Source organism: Castor canadensis, chromosome 8 (assembly GCF_047511655.1).
Source record: "Castor canadensis chromosome 8, mCasCan1.hap1v2, whole genome shotgun sequence".
In the NCBI taxonomy this organism is placed as follows: domain Eukaryota; kingdom Metazoa; phylum Chordata; class Mammalia; order Rodentia; family Castoridae; genus Castor; species Castor canadensis.
Genome location: NC_133393.1, coordinates 131,304,500 through 131,319,523, shown reverse-complemented (window position 1 = coordinate 131,319,523; position 15,024 = coordinate 131,304,500). Strand labels below are relative to the sequence as shown.

The window sequence follows — 15,024 nt, the reverse complement described above, 5'->3', positions numbered from 1 at the left end:
TAAGTGGGGCCCGCGCACGCCCCGCCCCCTGCGCGCGTCGTCCTGTCGGCGCGCGCGCGCCATCGCGCCTGCGTGCCTGGACCGTTGCAGCAGGGCGGGGCCGGGGTGCCCGGGGGCGGGGCCGCGCGCCCTCGAGCTCGGGTTCGGCGGGGCTTCGGGGATGGTGCTCGAGCGAGCATGGAGTGACCACGCCTGGGTAAAAAGCCAAGACCTCTTCCCTGCCTGTCTATAAGTTCTGCTACCTTTCCCATGAGGACCCTAATACTGTCGCCTAGAGAGGGGATTAAGCTATATACACCCTCAGCAAAGTTGCACCCCGGTCAGAAAATGCCCCGAGGCTTTGCGGTGATTGCAGAAACTCTGCGGTGATCTTAACGCGGGAGACTGGGGAGTTAAAGGCCTAGAAAGGCTACGTTCAGTGAGAGCTTTTCTTTCATTTAGTTTCCCTATCGTGTTACTCATTTTTAATCATGACAGGTTCTTTCTTTCTCTTTTCCCTTCTCTTCTCTTCTTTCTCTCTTTTTCCTGTTTTCCCTTTGCTTTTTTCATGTTTGGTCAGGGGTAGCTTGGATTCTCTGAGTCAGCTCAAGTTTTAAAATGTCTTTGAAGTTGTCCATAGTGCCCCCCAATTTGTCTCACCTTCCAGAATGTGTTCAGAATGTTTTCCGAGTGTATCTCATGGTAAGTAACAGGCACGGCTGGGTGCTATATCACTACAGATATCAGATTTTCTTGCTGTCTGGAAGTTTAGTCTCTTGAAAGACATGGGACAGAAAATTTCACATTTTGAAGAGAAGGGCAAGATAGAAACCAGGAGGCCTGCTATCAAGGGAGCTCAAGAGGACCCCTAACCTAGTCCATCCCGACCCGTCCACAGCTCTGGTCTGGAACGGATGTCTTTATTTTTCATTCCTGGAGGGCCTCCTGCATCTACCAAAACCCGTGAGCCCCTTACCTCCCGGAGCAATGGGACCTGGGACGTCCAATCACAGTCACAGGAGTGCATGTAAAACTGCAAATGTGATGAAGCCTGAGGCGATGGAGGGTTTCACAGGGAGATGTGACCAGATCTGAAAAACAGTAAGGGAGTAAGGGCTTCCTGAGGACACCCAGCAGGGGTGAAGGGCTGCAGGGGAAGGAGCTAAGTGGACCAAGAGCTGGTGAACTTTGAAGGCAAAGGGGAAGTGAGATTTACGCAAAGGCCAGTGGGGGAGGGAGTGAGGAGAGTTCTAAGAATGTCAAAAGGCCAATGTGGCCACAGGATTACACCTGAGGCCGAGGACTGTGAGGCCCCACCACTGACTGAGCAGGGGGACCCTGGAGAGCTAGATCAGAATACAAGTCTTCCCCCTGGAGGCTCTGACTCCTTGGATTTGAGACTGCTGCCTCTAACTCTTCTTACCCCTAGAGCCTAGCATGTGCAAGTTTGTAGAATGAGTTAATGATGAATAATAGTTTAAGAGTGAGGCTTCACCACAGTTAGAAATCAAGGCCATACAGAGTCATTTTCTAAATCTTTCTTATTGAAGCCACTTGAAGTTTAACTAGTTCCAGAATTTAGAAACACAGCTAGCTCGGGACACCAGGATGACTAGCTAATATGCAAATACTATTTTTAAATAATTGCTTCACATTGATAAAGTGACTAATCTTGCTGTGATTCTTTTAAATGGTCAAAGAAGATTCAGTTTCTCTGCTTAAACTCTTCAAAGATCTGGCTTCTTGTAAGGGCTTAGTAAATATGAGTTGATTGTTGGTTCATTCAAGTCTTTCCCATGTATTAATTAATTACATGAGGGAAGGCATGTATCAGAATTAACTGAGAAGGAAGGGGAAGATGCCTCAATCCAAACTGCTGCAGGGTGAAAAGGCAACAGCACAGGACCAGTGAGTGTGAACAGGGGGCTGCTTGTTCCAGGTGCCAGGCCATTGGACTTGGTCAAAAATTTTGGCCTCAGCTCCTACGTGTCCACTAACTACATATGTTTGCCCCATCTCTAAGCCTCAGTTTTTTTCTCACCTTTCAAATGGGTACAATGATTTATAGCATCTTACACAAGGCTTAACTAAGAGTTAAGACTCACTTTGAATGAGTCTGAAAGTGCTTTGAAACTATAAAGCATTCCTTGCTGTTAAAGGGAATTTCTTTTTTGTTTTTTGAGACAGGGTCTTGCTATGTAGCCTGGGCTTTCCTTGAACTCTTGATCCTCCTGCCTTTCCTCCACAGTGCTGGGATTATAGGCAATACCACCACACTAGGCTACAAGAAAATTTTCATTGGAGATCTCTTCTCCTCTTCCCTTTCCTTAAAGACTCGAAGAGTAATGGACAGGTACTTGCAGATGTGCAGATGCTCTGGGTTTTTTTTTTAACACTGTGGGTGGAGGGATCTTAGTTTAAAAGGAATGCTGTGATGAATTATTTAAGACAAAGAATGGTTTGATTATATAAATAACCGTCTCCCTCCACACATATGCTTTCTTTTCTTTTCTTTCTTTCTTTCTTTTTTTTTTGTAATTGTTTGAAGGAAACCTAATAGGAAAGGAAGCTTGTCTGACTAAAATGCAAGAAGAGAGACAGTGCTAGGCCTTCATTTTCCCATGGCATTCCTCAGTGTCGGGGTGCACATGCCAGCCCATACCCCTGCTCACGATTGTTTAATACATGTTATGCATCTGAAATGAGCTTAGGCACTGTTCAAAGCTTAGATCGTATCCAGCCAGATCACGGTTGAGATAGACACAGGCTTGTTTTTCCTCTGCAGAGCCAGTAAGGACTGGGCTACACCGGCTGGTTCACTTGGGGATCAGAGTCCAGTTTCAGATTAACCTCTGTTTAGTTCATTTACCGCAGGATTGTCTTACCTAGAACTTATTTGCAGTGCCACTTCTCACACTGTTTTCAAATTTTCTCAATTTTCAGGGAGGAAAGAGTTTCACAGGGGCTGTAGATGGTTTTGTCTTGCCTCAGTGTCCTTTTAACAATGTAGCAGTTTCTTGTGTGATCCTTCTGGTGCAGAGGCTTTCAGCCTTGTCTTAAATCAGAACTAAATTCCTTGTCTTGGTATAGTTAGGACAATGACAAATGATCCTTCCTATGTCTTTCTAATGATAACAATAGCTATTCTTTATTGAGTGTGAGCCAGTACTGGGTGTTTTGCATGACCTCATTTGAATGATCCTAGCAGGAGCCCTATGAGGCAGCTACTGTTTTTGCTGTGTTTTTGTTTTGTTTTTAAGACAGGGTCTCCTATATAGGCCATGCTGGCCTTCAGTTTGCTACGTACCCCAGGCTGGCCTTAAACTTTTGATCCTCCTGTCTCAGCCTCCTCAGAGCTGGGATTACATACCACCACACCCAGAAAAGCAGCTTCTTTTTATTGTTCCAATTTTTTAGGCTAAGAAACCCAGGGGCAGGTCTCTGCAGCCCACGTTCTTAACTCCTGCACTGTGTTACAGTGAGCTTGGCCTGCTGTTTCTACTAGGTGATAATTATTAGTTTGTATGTGTTACAGTCTAACACAGGGGTTTCTTTTCTTTTTAAAATGAAAAAGGAACTTAGTGGGGATTGGAGGGGAAGGTCTTGAGGTTGGGGAAATGGAAGTGGAAGTCTGGATTACAAGTTTTTGCTTAAGTGATTTTTTTTTCTTTTACAAAGCACAGGTGAGAATAGGCAAACTCTGAAAATTAAATAACCTTAAACTAAATTGAAACTTTAGAATTAAAAATTCTAAAAATGTTTAATAATCCAACTAACATTTGAACTTTAAATGTAGACTTTTTGGTTTGACTGTTTTATCAACTTTTATTGGAGGAAATAAATGATTTTCAGACTCACAACTTCCTGTGTTCTCAATTCCAGTGCGCTGCACACAGCACTTTGTTTGACAAGCATTATATTTATAAGCAGTTCTCTGAAACGATGAAGGCATTTACTGGGAAGAGCGTCTCTCCTTTCCTTCTTTATCTTTCAGGGAAAGGTATATGCTGAGGAGTTATCTCTTGGCAAAGGCATGACTTGACATTTTTTGTTTTTTCAGACTACAGCAAATATTTATTTTCCTGTACCTTTGGCTCTCTTGGGTTAATTTGTTCTTTCTTAAAATCTTTTGTTTTTTATTATGTGCATACATTGTTTGGGTCATTTCTGCACCCTGTCCCCCTCCCTCACCCTTCCCCCCTCCCCTCCTCAGTTTCAGGCAGGTCCCGTTTCTGCCCTTGTGACTGATTTTGTTGAAGAAAAGACATAAGCATAATAAGAAAGACAAAGCGTTTTTGCTAGTTGAGTTAAGGATAGCTATACAGAGAGATTCCTACTATTGCTTTCATGTACCCATGTGTTATGACCCATGTTGATTCATCTCTAACTGATCTTTACATTGGTTCCTGATCCCCTGCTACTGATAACCTGTTGTTTTAAGGTTTCTGTATTAGTTCCTCTGGAGTGGGGATATCAAATACTTTCATGTTTTGAGTTTTCTACCTATTCCTAGATCTCCAGTATGTGCTCTCCCCTTGTCATGTGATTAAAGTCCAACCACATTGCTGCATTTGTCCTAGATCTAAAGTCCACATATGAGGGAGAACATACGATTTTTGGTCTTCTGAGCCTGGCTAACCTCGCTCAGAATGATGTTCTCCAGTTCCATCCATTTACTTGCGAATGATAAGATTTCATTTTTCTCCATGGCTGAGTAAAATTCCATTGCGTATAGATACCACATTTTCTTGATCCATTCGTCAGTAGTGGGGCATCTTGGCTGTTTCCATAACTTGGCTATTGTAAATAGCACTGCAATAAACATGGGTGTGCAGGTGCCTCTGGAGTAACCTGTGTTGCATTCCTTTGGGTATATCCCCAAGAGTGGGATTGCTGGATCATATGGCAGGCATGACTTGACATTTTTGCAGGCTTCTTCAGGCCTGCCTTTTGAACTGTTTCTTAATTTGGAGATGACTGTTTTTGCTATATAACAATTCTTCATTTTTCATTTGACAATAAAGGTAAAAAAAATGCCTGTAAGACACATGTTAACCAATTGCAATACACAGGCCTACCTGTCTTAATCTACTTACCTTCTTATTTTTTAAATCTACCTTCTAACAAAGTAAAAAAATTTAAGAGGACATTTATTTGTGTATCTGAATCACTGAATGTTTGATGGTATTAAGTGTCTATTGTTGCTTTTGGGGGATGTGGTATTTACAAAGGGGAGTTCTTTTAGAAAGAGTGCTATCTTTTAGCTGGAGAAGAATGATGGCTTTGATTGCCTTTTAAATAATCTAGATTGTACTGGGCAGGGAAAATGGGTGAGAGTGTGGAGGAAGCTAGATTACCTACGAACTGATGAAGTTGAGATACAGGTGCATAAGGATGTGTTATGTTCTTTGCACAGCTGTGAAATTTCTTATAATAAAATATTTAAAAAATTAATTCTTATAATAATTTTTTTTAAATTAAGTTGCATAACCATTAGAAAAATCAACAAGAGGAAGGAGAGAGAAAAGAGGAAAAAAGGTTGCTTTCTATTTTGCATAGGCATGAAAATGAATCTTTCCACTGTTAAAATGTAAGTTTGCATCCTCATAAGTATTAGACTCTGGAATAGCCAGAAACTTGTTCATAGTTCAGGAGACCCTATCTCAAAAATATCCAATACATTACAGGGCTGGCAGAGTGTAGCTTATATTTTTCATATGTTATAGGTTACTACCTGTAGAACTCCCTCAAAAGGGACCTGTAAGAGATCATAAACCTCTTTAAATTGAATGCAAATTGTAGGCAAATACATTTTTGAAAGTATAAGTTTCATAGATTTCATAATATTTTCAAGGAACTCATCAAAGTAATTGAGAACCATTACCTTAAATGGACCTTCATGTAGATCCCAGACAAGGACAGTAAGATTCTGGATTAATCCTTCAGAAGTTAGAGTTAAAGTTAGAACTAAGTGGTCCTGTCAGATGGTCTAGCCTCAGGATTCAGGAAAAAGCTGGTTATATGCTTGTAAGTCAGAGTCCATCTGTGGAGACAGAAGCTAAGTCTGGAATTGTGAAAGGGGAACAGAAAGACCACAACAAAGGTGATCTTAGTAAATACCTGGGAAAGGAATTGATTTTAAAGTAGTGTTTTGGTAACTATTATGTTTTCTAGTGTGAGTTAATGTTTCTGAGCTGTCAAACAGCTATATGGTGCCTCCATTCTCCTTCCTCAGTGGTCTCTACAACTTTTAAAGCAACTTACAAGAGATTCAGAACAATGGACTCAAGCTTTCTGTCATTTACTTACTCCTGGTCACTATATTTAAAAATCAGAGTTTAGGCCTCAACATTTTCAAGAAGCAAGCAGGTGCGCGCGTGCACACACACACACACACACACACACACACACACACTATTCTTTTTCACATACTACCAATGCTTGCAACCATATCATAAAAGCAAATTATTGCAGGGTCACAATGTTCCACAAAATAATAATATTGACATTTGATTTTATAGTTCAGGGAATATTTTGAAGATTGGGTTGTTAGTGGAACTGGTTCTCGGGGAACATTGAATGAATTTATTTCTTTTAAGCTTCATAAAACATTGTGGCAGGCTCTGTGGGGGATACAAAAGAAATAAAAGACAGTTCTTAACTGCAAGACAGTTTTTTGAGGAAACATAAAACAATACAAGGCAATATAGTAATATAAATTGTTAAACTGAATAAATTGAGTGCAAAATTGTAACTACGTTAGTAGGCTGGTTGAGGATTCTTGGAAGCTGCTTTTCAACAATAACACATATGCACACACACATCCTTAATAAAAGTAGCTTGCAGTATTGCTTTTCCTTTCAACTTTAAAAATCAGTAATACAAGAAAGTATGATGTACAATGGATCTGTCTGTTTCAGTTGTAATGTTCTCCAGGAGTTTTCAACATCTCAACAGAAAAGTGACATCACTTAAAAAGGAAAATATGCTGGGAACCGGTGGCTCACGCCTGTAATCTTAGCTACTCAGGAGGCAAAGATCAGGAGGATCACAGTTTAAAACTAGCCTGGGCAAATAGTGCTGGAGAACCTATCTCGAAAAAAACCCATCACAAAAAAGGGCTGGTGGAGTGGCACAAGGTGTAGGCTCTTGAGTTCAAACCCCAGTACCACAAAAAAAAAAAAAAAAAGGAAAATAATGAGGTGCATTTTATATAGTGAATTTTTCAGGCTGAGGCTTTATATATCTAGTCTTTTAAAAAAGTCATTATTCTATTTCCAAATACCAGAAAAGAAAAGTAAAAGATATTGTTCTGCCTTTGACAAAAGTTGGCTATGTTAAGGTAAACATTCATTTAATTCAAACCACATGAACTCTGGATTTTTCCACATTTAAGAGATATTTGCATTTCCTGTTCATTTGTCATTTAAAGTACATCCATAGCTTTTCAAATACGTAGCTTTATGTAAAGATTCATCTTCATCCCTTTTAAATGTTTGGGAAAATGAATGCGAAAACTTTCTTCAGTTTCTACTCCTATGTGGGTTATAATAAGAAAATTTAAAAATCCACATTAGAGAAAGTTGGAGATGCTTTAAAATAGACTGCATTAATATATGCTTGAGATAAATATTCAGGGTTTATAAGTTAGGTTTGACATTGAAGAACAGAAAGAACTGTTTTGAGATACCTCATTGTAGAAGTGCCAGCCACATCCATGGACCCTTTATCAATGCCATCTGTCAAAGCCATCGAGAGTCTAGTCTGGCAGGGGAAGGCCTATTGGGCCAGAAGACAAGTTATCTGGCACTGGTAGCAAAGACTTTATCTGTTTTCTTCTTTCTGAAGTAGAGGCAATAATATCTGCCCTGTCCATCTCGTTGGGTTTAGTGAAGATGAACTATAATGATAAGTAATTGGGCTGGGTGTCCGTGGCTCATCCCTGTAATTTAGCTACTAAGAAAGCAGAAATCAGGAGGATTGAGTTCAAAGCCAGCCTGGGCAAATATTTCAAGAAACCCTATCACGGAAAAAACCAACAAATCAGGGATAGTGGAATGGCTCAAGTTAGTAGAGTGCCTGTCCCTGAGTTCAAACCCCAGTACTGCCAAAATAATAATAATGATAATAATAAGTAAATGGAAACACTTTGGGCAAAACACATAGAATGAATTTGAATTTTAAGATAAATTTCTAAGAAAAAAGTTATTAAAGTGAAAATCAAATGTAAGTATAATGATATAGCCTTTTATTTTCCCCAAATTTGCTGCAAAAATCCAAGGAAATGGGGTTTTAGGAAGATTTGAATTCCACATCACTTTAAAAGGGTCCCTGCTTGTGGTGCAAATTCTCTGAAATAAGGTAATGATGAATGATTTGGTAAAAGGACATTTAGGGTAGGTAGGAGATTACTGTTACCAAATTGTTGTTTTAGTCATTTGTTTCAGAAAATGTTCCATTTAGAGGGCTGGGGTCCTGGTTCAAGCGACAGAGTACTTGCCTATCAAGCATAAGGTCCTGAGTTCAATCTCCTTGTGAGAAATGTGCTCACTTGCCCAAACTCAAAGCATGGACTCAGTCACACGTGGAGTACAGTGGAAGTGAGACAGACTTTCATGGCAACCTTGCATGACTGGATACCTGAGCAGCAGAGACCCTGGAAGAGCCTTCATTAAGCATTATATTGCCTAGTGCATAAGTCCCTCCCCTGGTTCCTCATTAGCCAAGTACTATGGGGTGTACCTTCTTTTCATGGATGTTGTCTAATTCCTACTGGGTTATTTAAAATATGCCTCTTGGGGTTGGTCAAATTTTAGAGGCAGACTTTAGGTGGTTATCTGCCTTTGTGGTGGGAAGATCTCCATGTGATATGTGCTTTCTGGCTCTAACCCCATTCCCTCCCTCTTATTTAAATTTCCCAGTTTAGATTTCAGCACCAGTTGCTCCTCCCCCAACACCCACAAACTGATACCCAAGTGGCTAGGGTTAACTGTCTTGAAAATGGAACACTACTTTATTTCTAACATCCAATACCACCAAAAAAAACCCCAAAAAGTGTTCCATCTAGAATTTGAGGATTAGCAGAAAGCTTGTCAGGGTCCAATCACCATCAAAGACAGCCTTGGCAGGTGTGTCATAAGAGCCTGCCCCCCCCACCCCTATTCTTCTTATTCCAGACTCCTCTCTTTCCCCAAAGCCTTAGTAGAACTAGTTCAACCTTTAGGGCAGCACAGGCTTAAGAAATACATTATTCTTGAAATTTCAGGGTATTTCCTGATTTTTTTCCATAATGCAGTAATATTATATCTTTTTTTCTTGGTTATAGGAAATCAATGACTAAAATGCTGCTGCCAACACCTTCTTTCAAGAGTTCTTATTTACTCATTGCTGGTATTGAGAGCTTTGAAATGGTTGAAATCCATATTATTATTCCAAGTAAAGCTAAATACTTAGTAGCAGAAAAACGGTTGCAAAAATTACAATGCATCCACATTAAGGAGTACTATGTTCCTACAGAAACAATGCTTAAGTAGTTTCCAAAAACAAGTCAAAAGCTTGTTTTTGACTTTGTCAATCTTTACCTGAGCTGCTCACCTCATCCCTTGAGGTGTACTTTTCCTTTGCTAATAAATCACTCTTTGCTGTGTTCCCCCTTGGATATGATGGTGTTTCATATCATGATAAAGCCATATTCTCAATTGCCTGAGCCCAGTCAACTTTTTCATGTTCTAGCAGAGAGCAAGACTCTGGTACCCCTGTCTTTCCCTGCCAGCAGGAAGCAGCCAAAAAGAATTCAGGGTCCTGAGTGTGCTCTCTCTCTCTCTCTGGGCTTCACACTTGCTAGGCAGACACTCTACTAACCCTAGCGTTCTAAGTTCATGCAGGGGGAGTGCTATCACAAGCAAATAGGCAGGCATGAGAAAGAAGAAAGAACTGCCCCAGGCCAGATGCTGGTGGCTCACGCCTGTCACCATTTGGGGAGAGCCACAGTGGATTGACTGTCAGTTTCATGACACCTAGTAACCACTCCCTGTGGGATAACATCCTGAAGTCCCCACAGCTTCTGCAGAGTCGGATCTTGACCTGATCTGCTCACCTCACCCCTCCATATTGTACTTTTGTTTTGCTAATAAATCACTCTTTACTACTTTTTTTTTAAAGCTTGTTTTTTAAGTGTAAAAGGTTGTAAATAGAACACAATCACAGCCATGTAATGATTCTAAAAAAAGTATTAGAAAAATATTCCATAAATTTAATAATTTGGAGTATAGGTAGAGGTTTATTTTCTTTTTTTTATTTACATTTTCTAGTATTTTTCAAATTTTCTATCATAAGCATATCTATTTTTATTGAAATATAGTCTTGTTTATATGACTTTTTTTCAGCCAGATATTGAGTAAATTGCTTTCAATTAGAATAAAAACACTTCTAATTCTAACAATAATGACAAAAACTAAATATTTCTAGAAGGAATTGGTGTACAATGAGTGAGTTGGCTCCAGACCACTCAACTTGAAGTTAGACCCAGTGTTCAGCCTGTTAGTGAACTGAGTAGTAAGTGGTGAGGTGACAATAGCTTGTGGTTGGCTTCATTTAACTCCCACTTTGACAGGCATAGATGGCTGGAAAGGCACATGAATGTCCTCCCCTTCATCTTCTACCCTCCACTACCTCCTCCCTACCTCTTCCCTTCCCAGCTTCCTATTTTATTCCTCTACTTTCTGATGGCCTAAATCAATGAATAGGGAGCAACAAATGGGACAGTTCAAACTTAAAGGTATAGGAAAGATTCTTTTTTCTGTACTTCCCACTCTGCAGGCAGGAGAGGTCTCTTGGACAGGTTCTGAGAAGTAGAACTATTTCATGCCACTCAGCACTCAGGGACTTCAGCTAAAGGAGTTGGTGACCCAGTTGTGGGAGTGGAGTTGAGCTTCCTTTTATTTCTTAGAGTGACTTTTTAAAAGGCACTGGAGTATGTAACAGCTTCTTTCTTCCTTCCTTTTTTCCCATGACAATTAACACTTCACGATTAATATTACCTTATTAATAGTTCATGAAATTGATCAAGATTCAACAACAACTCTTCTGGCATAAGATTCTTGCAGTACAGTATTCAGTAAATTTAATGGGCAAAGCATAACTAGGGACACAGGGCATATAGGCTGCCCTCCTAGAAGCTCCATTAGCTCCCCAAGGACACCAATTTTTTTTTTAAGTAAAAAAAATATATTCTGTAGTGCAAACAATGATTTCTCAGTCCAATTAAAATGATGGGGAGGAAAACTGTCTCTCTGAAATTTTGCCTTTGCTATTTATTGTGTAACATACAATTTGTGCAATTATAAGACAAGCCTCCTAAGTACTACTTGTTGGGAAGAAAAATAAATATTTGCAAGCTGGGAAAGAAGGACAATGACAGATGAATGTTCAGGGTTCAACTCTCCCTGGGGCTTTGCAAAGGCTGGCAGAAGTCTTGAAGCTAAAGTTTCCAAACAAGGCATGGAAATGAGAGAGACTGAGGCAGGGAAGATCATGTTCATGGGTATCTTGTGTGAAAAAGCAGGTTTAGGAAAATGAAACAGGCACATGGAGAATAGCAAAGACCAGAGATTCTGGCCTTGGCTACACCAAAGACTTCAATGCAGGCTAAGGAGTTTGGACTTTAGTATCAAAATATGGACCAGGAGTATAAAAGTGACTTCAGAAAGAATTTTACTGGGTCAGTACAGCTGTTTTTAAGTAGTTTTAGAAGTGAGCTGGTGGAGTGGCTCAAGTGGTATGAGTGCCTGCCTAGCAAGTGTGAGGCCCTGAGATCAAACCCCAGGGCTGCTAAAAAAGAACTAAATGCTGTTGGATGGGAGAGATCTTCTCTTGGTCCATACAGCTTCCTACTAGGGGCTAGATGAAAGCACATGACTTCGTACACTAATCTGTCTGGTAGCGCAGGCATTTGAGATCCTTTCCAGAAACCTCTGAGTAGACGTTGGAGAGCCATGGAAAGATGAGAACAGGCTAGTGACGTGATAGGATATGTAATCCAGAAAGGTTGGTCAGCAAGGTGGAGCATGGGTCTGGTAACAGTTGTCAGCTTGATCAAGCGGGAGGGCTAATACTTACAAGGTACAGGGTAATACTTCGAAGATACAACATACAGGACCAGCAGCTGCCTGTATGTGGATGCAGAAGAAGAGGGAGGTCTAAAACGATTTCAGGCTCTCACCCTGGCAAAAGAGGTCAACTGAGGTCACTTACTGAGATGGGGACTTTACCAAAGAAGTAGTAGTAGGATGGGGTGAGGGAGGGATATTGAGTTCAGGTTGAATTGGGTAATTCTGATGGCCCTGTGGGGGGCCGATAGTTTTGTCAAGTTGTCAGTGACCTAGAGTTTCTCATCCCATAGACATTTGGCTTCATTCCTGGTCCAGATTCAAGCCAGGTTGTTATGGGATAAGCTTTTCTTTTCTCTCCTCTCCTCTGCTCTCCTCTCCTTCCCTCCCCTCTCCTCCCTTCCTTTTCTTCTCCCTCCCTTTCCAATTCTTCTCTTCTCTCTTTCTTTCTCTTTTGGCAGTGCTGGGGTTTGAACTCAGGGCATTGCCCTTGTTAGGCAGGTGCTCTATACCACTTGAGCCACACCCCTACTTCCTTTTGCTTTAGTTATTTTTCCAATAGGGAGGATCTCAAGTTTATGCCTGGGCTGGCCTGGACTTCGAGCCTCGTATTTATGCTTCCTGCCATACCTGGGATGACAAGGGCACAATACCATGCCCAGGAAAAGCTAGATTTCTATTCTCACTTGTTCCCACCTGCTTCACCTCTCCCTTTGTAGCCACGCTGCAGGGCTTTTAAGGAGGAAGACTACAATTATGTTTATCTTCTCGTGACTGTTTCCCTTTCCCTCCCTTCAACTGACTACCTGTGGTTGTTTGCAGCATTATTGTGAGTGGGTAATTGTACATCGTTAGCTGCCCAGTAGCCTGTGCTGAGATTTATGACCTGCATGTGGACACAGCAGCCACCAGCACGAGGTGGTGGACACCCAGCCTTGGCTGTGAGCATACCTGGCATAGAAGGTATCCCTGTCACATGAAGCCCAGCTGACTTATCTGTGACAGGCTGCTGGAGAGGGTGAAGTTCAGGCTGGGCTGTTTGTGAGGTTGGAACTCATGGGAAAACCATTCTTAGAAGCTTACAGGACTTAGGCAAAGGGATAGCTATTTCTCATGCCGTAAAGCATGCGTATTGCCTCTAGGAACTTGAAGCTTTTTCCTCTGGATCTGAGAGGGGTTTAGACTGCAGAAATAAAATTTACACTAAGCTTACTTCAGAATGATCAAAGTCTTCATTTGGCTTTGGCATTTGGGACTGTCTGAAAGGGTAAAACAAATGACCAGCAAGTATGAACCATGAGGGACCTGTACAAGGGTGGGTCCCCATGGTATCCCTCCATGGAACCCAGGGGATTCCCTGGGTTCCCTCCTTTCCAATCACGACTCTTTGGGTAGCAGCACACTGCCCTTTGCGGTGGCATGGACTAGTCAGAGAAGGCAAGGGAGGCTCACTGAAGCACGTTTGAATAAATTTGTATGTGTGTGTTTACTTTAATTGTTATTATGCTTGTTCAAAAAAGTTAGGGGGACCCTGCTTGGGGCAAAAAAAAAAAGTTAGGGGGAAAAAGTAAATGCTCTAATCCTACCAACTGCAATTCTTCTCCAAATCCTTTTCTGCATGTTCATATGCTTTGTTTTTATTACAAAATAGAGCTCATGTTGCACATTTGGAGATTTTATTTCTTATTTAAGTTAAGATATAATACTGGGGCCTAGCTCAAGTGGTGGAGCATTTGCCTAACAAATGCAAGGCCCTGTGTTCAAACACTAGTACTGCCAAAAAAATTGAGATATAATTTATGTAAAATGGAATAGACAGTTGTCAGGCAAATATCACAATGAGTTTTTTTCTCTTTTGTTTTTTTAATGCTTAGAGTTGAACCAGGGCCTTTCATGTTATAAGCAAGCTCTGTAGCACTGAGTGATACACCGAACCCTTAATGAGTTTTGATAAATGTATGCCCACACTGTTCTCCTACCTCCAAAAGTCATGCATCATAATCAGACCATTTCCATTACTCCAGAAAGTTCCCTCCTTTCCAATCAGCCTCTTACCACTCCTTCCACCCTCTCAGGAGTCACTGTTTTGATTTCTGTCACTACAGATTGCTTTTGTCTGAGCTTCATATTCATGGAAATATACAACAATTACACAGACTTTTGTAATCTGCCTTTTTTTTTTTTTTTTTGGTGGGGCTGGGGTTTGAACCTAGGGCTTTGTGTTTCCCAAGTAGGCACTCTACAACTTGACCCACTCCTTCAGTGCATTTTGCTCTGCACAAAACAACAAAAAACAAACAAAAATCCAAAGGAGAATCTTAATGTTTTAGAGGATTAGTCTGGTTGATGTATGTTTCAGTATTTTTAAGAGGATTGTAACTTTATGTTTCAGCAACTGGTTTTGTTATTCTAAAGCAATATATTAGTAGTTAAGTTAAAGCAAAAAGATGTCATACTTTTCATCTGATCTGCTTTAGAATTTGCTTAATGAAATCTTAGTTATTTTGTGGTTATTTTGCAGTGTTGAATATTAACCCCAGGGTCCTGTGCGCGCTAGGTAAGTGCTCTGCCAATGAGTTCCACCCCATCTCAAAAAAATTTCTAAAGCATGTGCATACTGCATTGCTTTCCTAGTACTGTCAAAGCTTTTCAGTTTTTTGACAGACAGAGAAGAGCAAGATTATTATTTAGTTTGCATTGATGAGGAGAGATCATTTTTTCGAATAAAGGATTTAATGATTATGTTCAGTGCTGTGAGCTTCAAGACAGAGTGTTTTTAAGATCAGAAATAGCCTTGTGGGAGAACAATGCATGTCATTGGATACAATTACTCCGTGAATGGTCTTTTTGCTTAAAAGAGTGCAGTTTATAGTAATTGAAAAAAAATCCCCTGTGCCATTTTCATTGTTTGCTCCATTTGTTTTTCTTGCTACGTAAT

The 15,024-nt window shown here is 40.7% G+C and overlaps 1 long non-coding RNA gene across 1 annotated transcript in view; it reads left to right on the top strand.

Moving 5' to 3' along the window:
• The first annotated feature begins 97 nt into the window (after window positions 1-97).
• The window catches only part of LOC141425813 (uncharacterized), a 100,960-nt gene continuing 86,033 nt past the window's right edge, over window positions 98-15,024 (top strand). The window contains exon 1 of the long non-coding RNA XR_012450947.1: window positions 98-196. This is a non-coding gene — a long non-coding RNA (uncharacterized lncRNA). The remainder of the gene's footprint in view (window positions 197-15,024) is intronic.